The sequence below is a fragment of the Stegodyphus dumicola genome, chromosome 8, assembly GCF_044657685.1.
Source record: "Stegodyphus dumicola isolate Sdum_Otavi_A_Nest chromosome 8, ASM4465768v1".
NCBI lineage: Eukaryota > Metazoa > Arthropoda > Arachnida > Araneae > Eresidae > Stegodyphus > Stegodyphus dumicola.
In genome coordinates, this window is record NC_140775.1 from 137,959,937 (window position 1) to 137,975,018 (window position 15,082).

At 34.7% G+C, this 15,082-nt stretch overlaps 1 protein-coding gene and 1 long non-coding RNA gene across 23 annotated transcripts in view; one reads left to right on the plus strand and one right to left on the minus strand.

The window, feature by feature from the left end:
* The window catches only part of LOC146995974 (uncharacterized), a 224,754-nt gene that overhangs the window by 25,702 nt on the left and 183,970 nt on the right, over nt 1–15,082 (plus strand). The window contains exon 4 of one of the 19 annotated variants that reach the window (XR_015042741.1): nt 1,426–2,016. The exons of 17 other annotated variants lie outside the window; for them this stretch is intronic. The gene's annotated coding sequence lies outside the window, so the exon portion shown is untranslated. Of the gene's footprint in view, nt 1–1,363; nt 2,017–15,082 lie in introns of those variants that run through there. One more of the 19 variants, XR_015042742.1, reaches the window with a different exon arrangement.
* Nucleotides 1–15,082, minus strand: part of LOC146995975 (uncharacterized) — a 91,586-nt gene that overhangs the window by 14,432 nt on the left and 62,072 nt on the right. The gene's annotated exons all lie outside the window — the stretch shown is intronic.

Genomic DNA, 15,082 nt, shown 5'->3' on the forward strand with positions numbered 1-15,082 from the left:
TTTCTGATTGCAAAACCATCTTAAGATACTATCGGATTTAATCTTTAAATTATTCCAATAATATTCAGAATAGTGGGGAGCCACTATTCTTAACTAAAATTCACTAACGCAAATCCTATTTTGGGTTGAAATGATTTTCATTAATTACGTTTTAGAATCTATTAGGTTATTTTTTTATAATACGCCGAGAGGTATTTTTGAAAATGAGCAATGCCTTTTGCCAGGACTCGAACCTGAACCTCTCGAATACGCGCCTAGTGTGCTAACCGTCACACCACAAAGGCATACTGGAAGGAGAGAGAAAATACATTATCCCTTTTAAAGGGCAAATGGAAATTAGGAAACCCGATCGTTAAATCCTGGTTGTGAAGAATCATCGTTCACAACATTTTAGTTCGAGCGCCACTGTAGAGTCATTAGGTTATTTTAAAGGAGCTGTGAAAAATGTGCAAAGGAGTCGCCGGAACTTGAACCTGCACCTCTCGAATACGCACCGAGTGTGCTACGGTTACACCACGAAGGCATGCAGAAAGGAGGGAGAAAATACCTTATAACGTTAATGAAAAAATACTAAAAATATCTAAAAAGTTAATTTTTGAATTACCTCAGTTTTTGTACTGATAAATGATAAACTATTATAATATGAAAGAACAAAAGGAATAAAATTAATTATTTACTGATATTTGAGAACTCACTTTTTTACTTCCTTGTACGAAGTAAGTTGTAAATAATGAGACAGACAGTGAACGAAGTAAGTTGTAAGTAAATCAAACGAAGTAAGTTGTACTTTTGTAAGAAGTGTCGCAGCCATGAAAATTTTCGGGTATCATATTTCAATGAAAATACCCATATATTAACTGCTATCAGATACAATGAACGATGTTTTTGCATGACATCTGTAGGTAAGAACAGAATAAAGGACTCTTTTTCCCAAAACGGTTTGCAAAAAGGATTTAAAATGGATTCAGGACAGATTTTTTTGTGATGTCTAGATGTACGTATGTAAGTATGTAGCTCGCATAAATCAAAAACGAGTAGACTCAAAACGTTGAAATTTTGTATATGATATAACATGTAGTTGTGCACCTACCTTTTTGGTTGGATTCGGCTGCACCAAAAGTGTATAAATAAGCAAATATACCCACTTTGTAACTCAGCTGCGTGAGCTCAGTTTTTTTTAAAAATAATTTTTATATATTGGTAAATTGTGCATGTTTTGCTTTAAAAATGATTGAATTATGTTGTTCTTATCTCCCAGTTAAAGTTCTTATGCATTTAGTTAATCTGCATGCAATAGTTGTAGAATTATTAGCTATTTAAAAGTTTTTTAAGTGCGGCTAAGCCTAATTTTTTTTTACTATAGCTGCCATATTTGTTTGCATTTGAAACTTAGCGAAATAGTGAATTCAGTTTCTGCACTTTTAGTGTCTTTTTGCCAAGTGGGACCCAAAGTAAAAGTTTTGTGCACCGAAAAATCTGCCTTCTTGTCGCTGGCATAACTACTTGTTTTTGCGTAGAAACAATAATTTTAATTGTAAAAATTGTATTTGGTGTTTCAAGTCTCTATATTTTGCAATTTTTAATAAAGCTATTTTGAGGTTTTATGTATTTTTGTCTTGTCGCAAAGTGAGAATTGAATTAATTGAAAGAGAAAACTATCTCTAATGAGAGAGGAAATAAGTTTCAATGAAATGCAGAAAAAAAATGTGCGTATAATTTAATATTCCGCGCAAGGGAAGTCGTGGTCTACATATCAGACTTTTTAATGCTGTGCTTACAACAAATCGTTTGAAATAGATTTTGACAAGTAAATATAGCAGTACAAAATTGGGTGTGTTTCATTCACTATATGCGTAAAGTTCTTGATATTATCTATATCCATCACATTTAGGAGCTCACTTTCAGTTATATTAATACCAAATAATTCAGTGAAATACTTAAACCAGCTAATTTAATAAAAAAAATTCACACTTGTATTTTCGTACACTGAAAATTTTCTTATCCGTAATATAAAACACAGCACAAGAAATAAATATTTTGCAAAACAGACAAAAATATATATATATATATATATATATATATTAATATTTAATAAGAATAAATCTTATTATGCAAATTTGAAAGGTAGTTCTGAATATTTTTTAATTGGCTGTTACATTGGCGAATGGCAACTGTGTGATGAAATGACTTGAAAAAGTGGTGGCGCTGTCTGTTACAAAAATAATAACTAAGTACCAAAATTCGCCACATCGCAAGTCACGACAATACCCCTTTCCTGGCTCCCGGCCACTTTATAGTTGAGAAAAACGGGTCATAGCAGTACAGCAGTAAAGTCGCTGAACGCTGGTAGTTTGACCTGGACTCAATTTTGGGCGAACGGGCTGGCTGCATCGGCGTTATCGTCTTTTCCCCCATACATAACGTGGGTATGAGTCAGTTTTCCTTAGACATTTCTCCAGGAAAGTATCACTGCCCTTACTGAGGTAGTGTGCTATGCCGTAATCAAATAAACCAAGCCAAAAATGTGAAGAAAACGACGAAACTGCGATGCAGCTCGGATATGAACCCTGTTCGAACTACCTGTTTTCACCTATTTTTCCGCTTTGCCTCTGGTGAGCTAAATACAATTTGAAATGAATTGTATTAAGGAACTGGCAGAATTGAAGACTTTTAAGATTATATGACTGAATGTTGCTAAACATGATAGAAGCGGTAAAGCCATGTAAGAAATTATTTGACTTTATATGATATATCTCAAGATTTGTAAGCAATAAAAATAAACAATTCTCCCTGAATAAAACAAAAATAGGCTGCGTTTTCTTTCCATCTAGTTCCTTTCCAGTTTGTAGAATTAATAACTAAATTACGTTTAGACTTTTTAAAGGTTCATGTCGTAACAAGCAAACCTTTTCTTTATGTTTGAACGTAAAGAGCTCTTTGTCCCCGCTAAGGTCTTTGAAATATTAAATTATAAACTGTTAGCTAAAAGTTGATTACGTTCGATTAGTAATTTACTTAAATAAGTGATTAGACAGAAATTATAATTATTTAATCGTCCATGTATGAACTTTTTAAAAGTCGCACAACATATTAAGCAGCAAGTTTTCTGTTTATGCTTCAACCTAAGACAGACAGAAGTCTTTCTTCCCGCAGGGTGTTGATTTTGATTGATGTATTGAGATTACGGTAAAGCACACTAGAGCTATCTGCCTAAGGAAAGGGATGCCTTTGTGGAGGTCTTTCTAAGGGAAACTGGCTCGTATACACATTACACGTGCGGAAAACCACGAGAACGTGCATGCAGCTAGAGGATTCGAACCTCGCCCGAACTGCCAGTGTTCAGCAACTTTTACCGCTCGGCCGCTAGTGGGCCTCTCCTCGCAGGTCGGAAGATCAAGCTTAGAGCGAACAAAGGGAAATTCTGTGTGAGAGAAAGCTAATTGTGCAGCATTTTAATACAGAATTTTTTAAAGACCAGATAAAATACTGCATTAAAAAAATGTTTGATTGGAATGTATTAATTTCTTCTCATTCAAGGCGATTACACTTAATTAACCATTCACTTTTTGTTGGGAATTAACAGAAATATTTCGAAAACTAGATCATTTGGGATACGGTTTATATGCTTTCACTATAAAGAATCAAATTGGAAAAAGGTTAAAAAATCGCGAAGAAAAGTCTCTTTTCTGTGTTATAAGGGCAAAAAAATATCTTTTACTTATATATGCTATTAAAGAAGTGTGTGTCTTAATACAGTGTAAATTGATGGTTTAAAATTCATTTTATCTGGTAGTATCATTTAACTTTTACAGTGAGTGTTATTTTATCCTACGAGTATCACCCATAAGGAAGGTTTCTTTCTAGCAAGTTGTAAAAAAAGTCGATTGCAAAATTTGTGTCGTATTTTTAACTGCCTACCTTCAAAGTGAAAATCTGATCTTTTGCTTTTGTTTATTATTTGAAAGAAAATTACTAAGTAGTAGCATTATTTTCAAATAATAATTGTGAGGGAAAAAATCAAATAAATATAAATAAAAAAAAAATTTGAAAGCATTCAGATTTTACATTACGCCCAAAGGGGCGCTTTTTTAACATTTTGTATGTTACCTTTACTTATTAAATATCATGTTCTTCGCATTTAAACCATAAAATTCAGTTCGTCAGCAATATTGCAAAATAATGTTAAACGGGGCATAGCTTTAGAATTTCCAATACACAGTCTCGCGCTCTGGAGATAAAAATGATTTTTCCTTACAGTCTTGCCGTTGTTCGCTTTGAAATCGTGGAGTTTGTTAATAAAAAATTTGTTAAAGTTTTACAAAATATAAAATCGAGAATTAAACAAATTCTAAATTTCGGCTTCCAAATGCCCATATTTGGGTGGAAATGTTCAGTATTCAAAGTTTGATGACTCTAGGTATTGTTGTTTTATCACAATGCGAGAAACATACAGGGGTTGGACAAAAATATGGAAACACCTTTAAAAAAACATGTTTCTTTGCTTAATATGAGGTAGGAAACCCGTTGGCATCCAAAACAGCTTGCAGTTTTCTCGGAATGGATAAATACAGTTCCTGTATGTTTGCCAAGGGAATATTATACCATTCTTCCTGCAAAACGGTGGCAAGTTCAGATAACGATGTTGGCGGTGGATAACGAGAACGCACTTTCCGTTCCAATGTAGACCACAAAGGTTCGATAATATTCAGGTCTGGTGACTGTGGTGGCCAGGGGAGATGGGACAACTCATCCTCGTGCTCAGAAAACCAGTCCTGGACAATGTGAGCTGTGTGAACAGGGGCTTTGTCATCTTGGAAGACACCATCACCATCGGGGAAGAAAGTTTGTACCATGGGATGAACTTGATCGGCCAAAATGTTCACATAAGTCTTGGCAGTCATGTGCTCTGACACAGTTATCATGGGGCTAGCAGAGAACCACGATATGGCTGCCCAAACCATAACAGAATCCCTGCCATGTTTCACTCTTGGCAACAAGCAGTCTGTATTATAGGCTTGAGATGGCGTTCTTCAGACGTAAACTCGGCCAGAAGTGGGAAACAATGTGAAAGAAGACTCGTCAGACCATATTACTCGCTTCCACTGCTCTGTAGTCCAGGCTTTATGACTTAAACACCACCTTTTCCTGTTACGGGCATTAGCATCACTGATGAGTGGCTTCTCAATTGCAGCACGGCCAGCAATTCCCTGTTTATGAAGCTCCCTTCTAATTGTTTTGGTACTCACAGGGTTTAATAACACAACATTCATTTCAGCAGTAACTTTTGCAGCTGTGGTCTTCTTATTTTTCGTCACAATTGCCCTTAATGATCGTCTGTCACGATCACTCAGGACACACTTTCGTCCGCGCTGTGATTTAGCAGATGATGTTTTTCCGCTTTTCAAATATGCGGAATAAATCTTCGATACAGTACCTCTTGAAACACTAAACACCTCGGCTACCTTGCTTACGGAAGCACCTACCATACGTGCTCCAACACTTTGCCCACGTTCGAAGTCTCTTAACTCTGACATAATGCAATGACAACCTCACATAACTGTACTCCGACAACAACTGAACTGTTTACCACATTTACGAAGTTGTATAGGTGGCGTCAGTAGTCAAAAATGCCAGCGCCACCCACATATTTCATTAAAATCAATCTTTCTTTTCAAACGTGCATTTCACAAGGTGTTTCCATATTTTTGTCCATCCACTGTACATAACATTCATGCAGACTCTTCATTAAATATAACACAACGGGGCTCTAATATTCGGCGGCAACAATTTAAAAAGTGAACCGACATTTATAGTGAGCCAACGTAGAATGCTGAAACGAAATTAATAGTCCTTCTGGGCAAATCGCCTCTTTGGAAAAATAAAAATACAATTTATTACAATGATGGGAACGAAAAGCGGAATATTGGGACATTAATTTATTCAGAAATGCTTATAAGGTATTTCTCCCACTTCCCTAGCGTGCCTTCGTGGTGTAATGGTAGTACGCTGGGCCGGTATTCCAGAGGTCCGTGGTTCGATTCCAAGTGAAGGCGGTTGCATATTTTTCATCTTTTCTGCTTCTAATTAACCTAATGACTCTACAAGTGACACCCAAATTAAAAGGGTTGTGGATGAAGATTCTCCACACCCAGGATTTGGCGACTAGGTCCCCTAAAACCCTAGTCACCCTTTCAAAAAGGGGAGTATATAATGTATTTCTCCCACTTTCCTAGCGTTCTTCGGGTGTAGTGGTTCTGCACGTTGGGCCGGTATTCCAGAGGTCCGTGGTTCGATTCCCGGCGAAGGCGGTTGTTAATTTTTCATCTCTCTGGCTTCCAAAAAATCCTAATGATTCTACATGCTTTATTAATGTCGCTTTTAATTTAGATGATTTTGTAGAGTAAACCATTAGGCCAAATTTTGTCAAATGCGATGTCCAGGAAGCAGGCAACGAAACAAGATTTATTATTAAAAGCTTCTGCAATTTTTTTCTGCTAAAATTGAGAATTAGTTGTTGAATGTCCTTGACGAAAGCCGAATTGATTATTCTGAATGTTGGAGTGGGATCTGACCTTTCAGGTCAGGTCAGGTCATAACGTTATACTTCAAGTTTTGTACTAATAAAAGTACATTACTTGACCTGTTATATTATCCATTAAAGGCCTTAGAAATGTATTGGTGCTTGTCTCATAAGGATGCATGTAAGTAGTAAAATAGATTCCTGAATCACAGTGTTAATTCGAGATGTTGATTACAAAAGTGACATCTATGCCAGGGATGTAATTTCAATTTACTAACGTAAGTCAGAGGTGCTGGTCACGTGTGCTATTTCCGTGATGTTGATTGGCAGAGTCGAGAGATGCTCAAGATGACATATTTTGCTTTATATTAAAATAAATAATAGACTATTTACAAATCTGATGAATAGAATTGTATTCTAACATTATCAGTAAACTTAGAAAAATATCAGTATGATGATGCTGATGCATGATGATTAAAGAAAAATATAACTTGAGTATAGAGGTGTAGCTGCTAATCGGCCAATACAGTTGCAGATAAATAAGGTAATTCCTTCAATAAAAGTTCATTCAAGGTTCAAAAGAATTGAAGTATAGCAAAAATCTTGAGTAAATACTGAATAATAAAATAATAAAATACGATGATGAGTATATACATATGTTACCAACGAACATTGTGATGAATTGTCCTTGGTCTTTTGTACGGCTGTTCTATAATGTAATCGTAATTGCCCATGTTTTTGACGAGATTTGAGGGATGATTTTCGATTTTATTGTAGAATTTATAGACGGTATTTAGTATTTCTTCGTTAGTTGTGTTAATTTTCATATGTCTATGTAGGACTTCATTTCTTACGAACCACGGAGCACCCAGCATGGTTCTTATGATTTTATTTTGCAATGTTTGCAGAGGCTTTCTGTTCGTGCGTGCTGCTGCTGCCCACTGGCGAACCGTAAAACATTACAGGACTTATGAGTTGTAAATAGATAATTTTTTTTGTATTTATGCTCAGTTTCGAGTGTCTATTGATTATTGAATATACACTCATAAAAGCTTGCATAGTTTTGGCTTTGGTAGCTTGTGGATGAATTTTAAAATTAAGTTTGGAATCTAGGTTAATGCCAAGATATTTGACTGAGTTATCTGTATTGACCGGTTGATTATTAATGTACAGATGATCGCATACAGGTCTTCTATTAGTGTGTTTGAAGATGATATTAGTACTTTCCTGTGAATTAATTTTAATCTTCCATTTTTGGAGTCAATCTTGGATATTATTAACAGCATTTTGCAATTTGTGTTGAGCATAGGTAAGGTTGATGGATGTAGAAAAGATAGCAGTACTATCAGCATACTGAGCTAACTCAGTACCTGGATAATTTGGGAAATCATTTATATAAATAATGTAGAGATAAGGAGCCAAATTTGCTCCCTGAGGGACGCCAGCATTAATTTTTCTTTTGTTTGAGTAGTCAGAGTTGATTCTAACTTGGAAGTATCTGTTTTGCAGATAATTGAAGATAATGATGATTAGAGCAGGAGGGAAATTGTTAGTAATAAGTTTGAATATAAGGCCAGTATGCCAAACTTTGTCAAATGCTTTTTCCACATCGAGGAAAAGAGCAGCTACTGTTTCCTTTTTATTAAAGGCTTCACCGATCTTTTCAACGTTGCGGGAGACTTGGTGAGTGGTGGAGTAATTTTTCCTGAAGCCAAACTGATAAGGAGAAATTATGCTATTATCTTGAGCATATTGTTGCAATCTTTTTTGAATGATTTTTTCAAATAATTTGGAAATAGTAGGTAAAAGAGAAAATGGTGTAACTTGTGGTTAATTTTTTGTCCTTTCCAGGTTTTTTAATGACAATAATAGTAGCAATTTTCCAGACATTAGGGATATAATTATTCCTCAGGCTGTCATTGAATAAGTTGACAAGAAAGATCATAGCTTTTTTAGGAAGATTCTGTATGGCAGTATTTGAAATTTTGTCATAACCGCTGGCTTTTTTAGGATTTAAATGCTTAATCAGATAGAATACTTCAGAGGGAGTGTTAGGAGGATTAGCTGTGCTCCTATTGGAATTAATAAAGTTATGAACTTGTTCTTTAATGTTGTTGTCTTCCGGATGCGAAAAGCTATTTTTGAATTGTTCTTCATAGACATCTGCAAATTCATTGGCAATATCTACAGGATGATAAATAACTGTGTTGTTGTTCTCAATAGGTCCAATTTTCTGGTTGGTATTTCTTAGTTTTCTGGCTAATTTTCAAATAGAATGATCTGTATGAGATAAGTTTTCTACAGAGTCGTTCCAGCTGTCTTTTTTAAATTCAAAGATAGAATGATCTGTATGAGATAAGTTTTCTACAGAGTCGTTCCAGCTGTCTTTTTTAAATTCAAAGCATAATTTTTTGACTGTGTAGTCACATCTTTTATAATTATTATGATCTCTCTGGTCTCTAGTTCTCTGCCAGATCTTCCTTAATCTGTTCTTGTTTCTAATTTCTTCTACAATATTGATAGGAAGGGAGTAGTCTTTTTTGGATGAATTTCTAGTTGCTTTATTGATGGCATCCAGAATTTTATTGTTAAATTTAGTAGTTGCTTCTTCTATTAAGTCTGGAGTAGTCATTTTAGCTGCAGCAGAGATATTGTTGTATAAGATATTAAACTAGTATATTTAAAGTCAGTCGAGTTTACTTGAGTAGGCTGTGGGGGCATATAATGCTTAATATTATTCAAAATGAACATAATGGGATTATGATCAGAGTCCAGGTCTGTGATATTGATAAGGTCTGGAATTTGAGGGATATTGCAGGTAATAAGTATGTCTATAACATAAGAGATGTGGTTATTATTAGCCGAAATGTGTGTTGGCTCTGTGGTAGCTAGAATATTGATAGGAGAGTTTTGCATATAATTATACAATCTAACTCCATTACTGTTAGTAAGTCTGGAGTGCCATGCTGGGTGTTTGCAATTTAGATCACCTGCAATGATGATAGGGTATCCCAAGTTGGAGATATAGTCAATTTCGGCAGTATTGATAATTTTTTGAGGTGGTTTGTGCACTGAAACAATTAGATATGGAGTATAATTATTGCTTTAGATTAGGCAGGCACAAGCTTCTATTGTAGAAAAATTTGGCAGAAGATATTCAGTATGCTTGACAGAATTTTTTACAATGATAGCTGTACCTCCTCCACTTTTGTGCATTTTATCATTTCTATAGACTCCATAATTTGCAACTTTGAATTTTTTATTGGGCTTGAGATGTTTCATTGAGTAACATCATATCTAGGTTGTTTTCAAACAAAAATTTAGTATTTTGTAAATGCTGCCTTAGTAAACCATCACAATTGTAGAAAATTATCTTGGTGTAGTTTAGTCTATTAAAATTTGAATAATTTTGGAAATTGTTTGTATTAGTCATTATTGATATTTTTGTAGATCCTGAGTGCTTCAAATCCTACAGTCATTTTGTCAGTGACAAATTTAGCATTACAGAAGTCATCATAAAGATCATATATTGAAGCCATGAAAGCTATGAATTTGTCTAGGTTTTCCCCTGTACGTTCATGCCTGTTATTTATATTTTTTCTCGGGATTGTTCCTTTTTGGCATTAGAATTGGAATTTTTGATGGGATTTATTTTATTTTAAACTTCAGTTGCATATGAGTTAGTGTTTTCAGATTGGTTAGCAGTATCACGTGACCTGTCATAACTTTTTTGAGAGTTTTCTGAGGTAGCATTGCTTTGAATATTTTCCATTTCATAATATTTAATATTTTTTTATTTCTTCATTGTGGTTATCGTTACTATTTAGATTTCCTGGTCTGCGTGGGCAAGAGATAGAGGATGCTAGGTGCGGTCCCAGGCATAGGATACACTTTGCATTATAATTTTGGGTGCCCTTAAAAGAGCAGAGATGGGATCTGTGATTTTCAGCACATCTTACAAAGAACAGACACTATAGTACCATATGATTCCTGCCGCGTCTGAACACAGCGAGGTGTATTATGACACGCTCGCTGTGTATGATTGTATCGTTGACAGTTATAACACTGGGTAGGCCCAGGTTTAGATTTGTATTTAATAATGCGGACCCATAGTCTTATGATTTTTTCGAGGACTATGGGTCCGCATTATTAAATACAAATCTAAACCTGGGCCTACCCAGCGGTACAACTGTCAACGATACAATCATAGTGATAATTTTTCGCGTTTTCACTCTTCTCATTTAAAGCATAGTTGCTGCAGTGGACGATTTTTCACCAAATATAAACAAATATTTCACTTCTTTTCTCATGATTCACTCTTCCACACATGCAGATGCAACTTTTAAGTAATTTAAGGGGCGTTTTTTTAACATTTTGTGTGTTGCCTTTATTTATTAAATATCGTGTTCTTCGCACTTAAACCATAAAATTCAGTTTAACAGCAATATCCAAAATAATTTTAAAATCAGCATATTTTTAGAATTTCCAAAACACAGTCTCGTGTGCTGGAGTGTTTTTTTGTTTTTTTGTTTTTTGTTTTTTTTGTTTTGTTGTTGTTGCCAATTCTCGCTTTGAAATCGTTGAGTTTCTTAATCAAAAAACTCATAAATGTTTTACAAAATATGAAACAGATAATAAAGCAAATTCCAGATTCCCAATTTGGGCTTCCAGTTGCCTATATTCGGATGGAGACGTGCGTTATTCAAAATTGGATGGCACTACGTACCGTTGTTTTATCACAATGCGAGAAACAAGCATACATTTATGCAGATTCTTCACTATTTAATTTCTTTAAATATAATACAGGGCTCTAATATTTGGTGGGAACAATATAAAAAGTGATTCGCCGTTTATAGTGAATAAACGCAAAATATAAAAACGAAACTAACAACCCTTCTTGGCTAACGCCCTTTGGGCTAAAAATGTGTTTATCTGTAGGAATAAGCGCGTTTGAATAGAGTAAGTAAAAAAAAAAAATAAAAAAAAAGTTCAGATTTTAATGATTGCCCAGATGGACTATTTTAAAGTTAATATTTTTTAACAGTAGGAATTATCGATCGAGATGTCCATGGATAACATGGGGACGTTATGTATCTTCTCTATATTTAAAAAATGACAAGGTGTGGAAAGTAATTCTATAAAAGTACTGAATGTTTTTTATTATATATATCATGAACGAAATATGCTTATTTTTTTAAATAAGTCGGATTAAAAAGGGAGGAAAATAATATTTCTCTTAAACAGTTTAGTTTGTTCATGAATAATAGATAGATTAAATATGAAATAAGAATGTCATGTTTGCGAACGGGAACAGACTCGAAATAAATAGAAACGACGCAAAATCTCTTTTCGAGACCAATAGCCCTTTTAAGTAAAAAAAGAGAAAGGTAACTGGGTACAGGACATTTAGTAATTAAAAATTCAACTATTATTAAAAAAAATGTTTTTTGTAGGTAATACTGTATTAAATCTTTTACGATGAAATTGATAAAACTAATAAAGGATGAAATTAAATAAAACTAATAAAGGAATTAGTTATTTTGTGTATTTAAGTATTTTGTTTATTTTATTTATTTTATCGTTGGAAAATTAAAGTTAAAAATGTCTTGGAACATTGCGGTAATAGGTATGATAAAGAACCAGTTCTGATAGGCTTTTCTTGTAAAACAGCTGGAAGAATTTTAAACTTTTGAAAATATAAGGTTCTAGTTTTTCTTTGTTAAAATGCGTCGAAAAAATTCTGAGATATTTTTTTGACGAGAGAAAATATACAACTTGCTTTTTATAATCGTGGAAAATTGAAGAGAAAAATAAGTGTAAAGTAAGCGTGCATGAAATCTACTAATTCAAAATATTTACTTCGAAATACAGCAGAAATTTTTTTTAAAAAAATAAATTGCGAACAAAGCGTCCAAGGCATTTCAATAGCCGTGGAAGCTGGATCATTAAAAATAATATTAGTAATCTTTTAAAACGATAGCAGTTAAACTGAACGAATATTTAGAAAATCCGCTAATTAAGAAACCGTTGGGCCTATTTTAAGAAAAAATAATTTTCATGACCAAATAACTTGAAATAACCATTTCTCGTTGAAGCGAATTGAAAGGCAAATTTACACTTCGTTAAGATGTTTTGAAAACCTTCAAGGTTCTTCGTATTCAGTCAAATTGTAGGATTTTATGGTAAAATTAACCGGTTATGATTTGAAATTTTACTATTAATCTTTATCAAAATGAAACTTGATGATTATTTAAGTTGATGTTTTGAATGTTTCAGAATTAGAGCTCGCTTACAGTTACATATTATCGCCAGCTCTGCCAGAATTTAATCCGGCTTTAGATATTTTGCTAGCCGACTTTTGAAAAAGCGCGCCGTTATTTACTTAAGTAAACTATTTTGTGTGTAGTATCAGCCTTCTTTACTTGAATTTAAACGCTCAGTTCTATGTTATTTTAAGTACCGGAGGTGGTAGAGTTTCATCTGTACACAAGCAGTGCCTCCTGTTAATTTCAACAGTTCAATAAAAACGTTATTGCCTTAAAAAAAAAAAAAAAAAAAAAAAAAAAAACTTTAAAAAAGACCTTTTTAAGAAACCTTAAAAAAATTTCTGTCATTTGAATTCAAGCTGGAGCGATAACTTATTGTCATTATAATAGGATCTGGGATAGGTCTTACAAGTTTGTTATTGTCTTACAAGTGAAGCTTTTCACATTGAGTTAACATAAGCTTCTATGTAAGTAAAACCCTATGATATTTGTAGGTAAAAATGAAGCCAGCATTTTTGGGAGTGATAGAAATCGAATGGTGTGAGGTATGGAAAAAAAACCCCATATTGAACTTCAAATGAAAATTTTACATTTATAAGGTATTTCTCCCGCCTTCCTAGCGTGCCTTCGTGGTGTAGTGGTTCTGCACGCTGGGCCGGTATTCCAGACGTCTGTGGTCGATTCCCGGCGAAGGCATTGCTCATTTTTCATCTTGCCTGCTTCCAAAAATGCCTAATGTTTCTACAGTGGCGCCGGAACTAAAAGGGTGTTGGATGAGGATTCTCCTCACCCAGGATTTGGCGATTGGGCCCTCCAAAAACCCCAGTCGCCCTTAAAAAAAAGGGAGTGTATAAGGTATTTCTCCCAGCTTCCTAGCTTGCCTTCGTGGTGTAGTGGTTCTGCACGCTGGGCCGGTATTCCAGAGGTCCTGGTTCGATTCCCGGCGAAGGCGATTGCTCATTTTTTATCTCTCCGGCTTCCAAGAAATACCTAATGTCTCTACAGGTTAGGTTATAAATATGGTAAAGCGCACTTGTCCAAGGGGAGAGATGCCTTCATTGAGGATATTGTAAGGTAAACTGGCTCGATATGCGCATGGAGTTCAGGATTTACGCCAGCAAAATGCTCTATCTACCGATTAAAAAGAGTCCTGTACCACCTTAGCGCGCGATTTCCGCGAGCGTATTCTATTATAAAATTTGCTTATTTTGGTCCCTTTGTACACTGCGCAAATAAATAAATAAATAAAAATACAAGGACAATTCTAAATCTCCCATTCTACTGGGCCTATTGACGAAATTCAAACTGTATTTTTCATGTCTCGAAAGTGCGACTTATGATATATATTAGATAGAAATGGGAGCTTTAGAACTGTCTCTTTTTTTTTTTCCCAGTGTACATATTTATTTTACTCCCTTTTTACCAGGAATACATACCATATTCCCGCGCATAACAGGCACCTGTAATTTCAAATTGCATTTTTTAATTTTTAGGTATATTCGCTGCATGACGGTGTAGAGTTCTTGGGATTTTTGAAGGAGACATGAAAAATGAGCAGTGCCCTCTCCCGGAGACGTAGCTAAGGTTTTGAGCGCTCGGGGACAACTGAAGATTTTGCGCCCATTTCTGTGTGCAAGAATGGAAAACATTTCATTTTAAAATTCGGTAACATCAATTTGGCGCTCCCTCGTTGCTGCGCCCGGTGACAGATGTCTCCCGCCACTGCCGTCGCCGGGACTCGAACCTGGACCTCTAGATTACGCACCCAGTTGCTAATATACTTCATACTACAAAAGGAAAAAAAAAATGACATCGTATGTTAATTAGCACAAGACACAAAATGTGTTCTAAACCAATGTTTCTCAACCGCCGGTCCGCAAAAAAATATTTGCCGTCCGCGAAATATCCAGCTATGTGTCCAAAAATTGTGCCAATGGGTCGAATTATTAAACTTACCGGTCCGCTAGAACGTACCGAAATATTTTACCGGTCTTTGGAGTAAATCTAGTAGAGAAACACTGTTCTAAACTACAGATAGATATTATTTTTATTATCTTTTTACTTCTGCAAATAAATCTTTCCTTCTACGTAAATTAGGTTTAGAAATTCGATGAATTTGAACAGGCTAGTCTATTGAACATGAAATTAATGGTATATGTCTTTAAACAAATTTTATTCAGCGAAATTTTCTGCAAAAATTTGCATTAAGATCATGTTTATTATATTCATACAAGTGTTTGTGGCTGTAATATCCCAGCTTTACTTCTTGAAAATCGTTAATCGCTCTTTACAATTC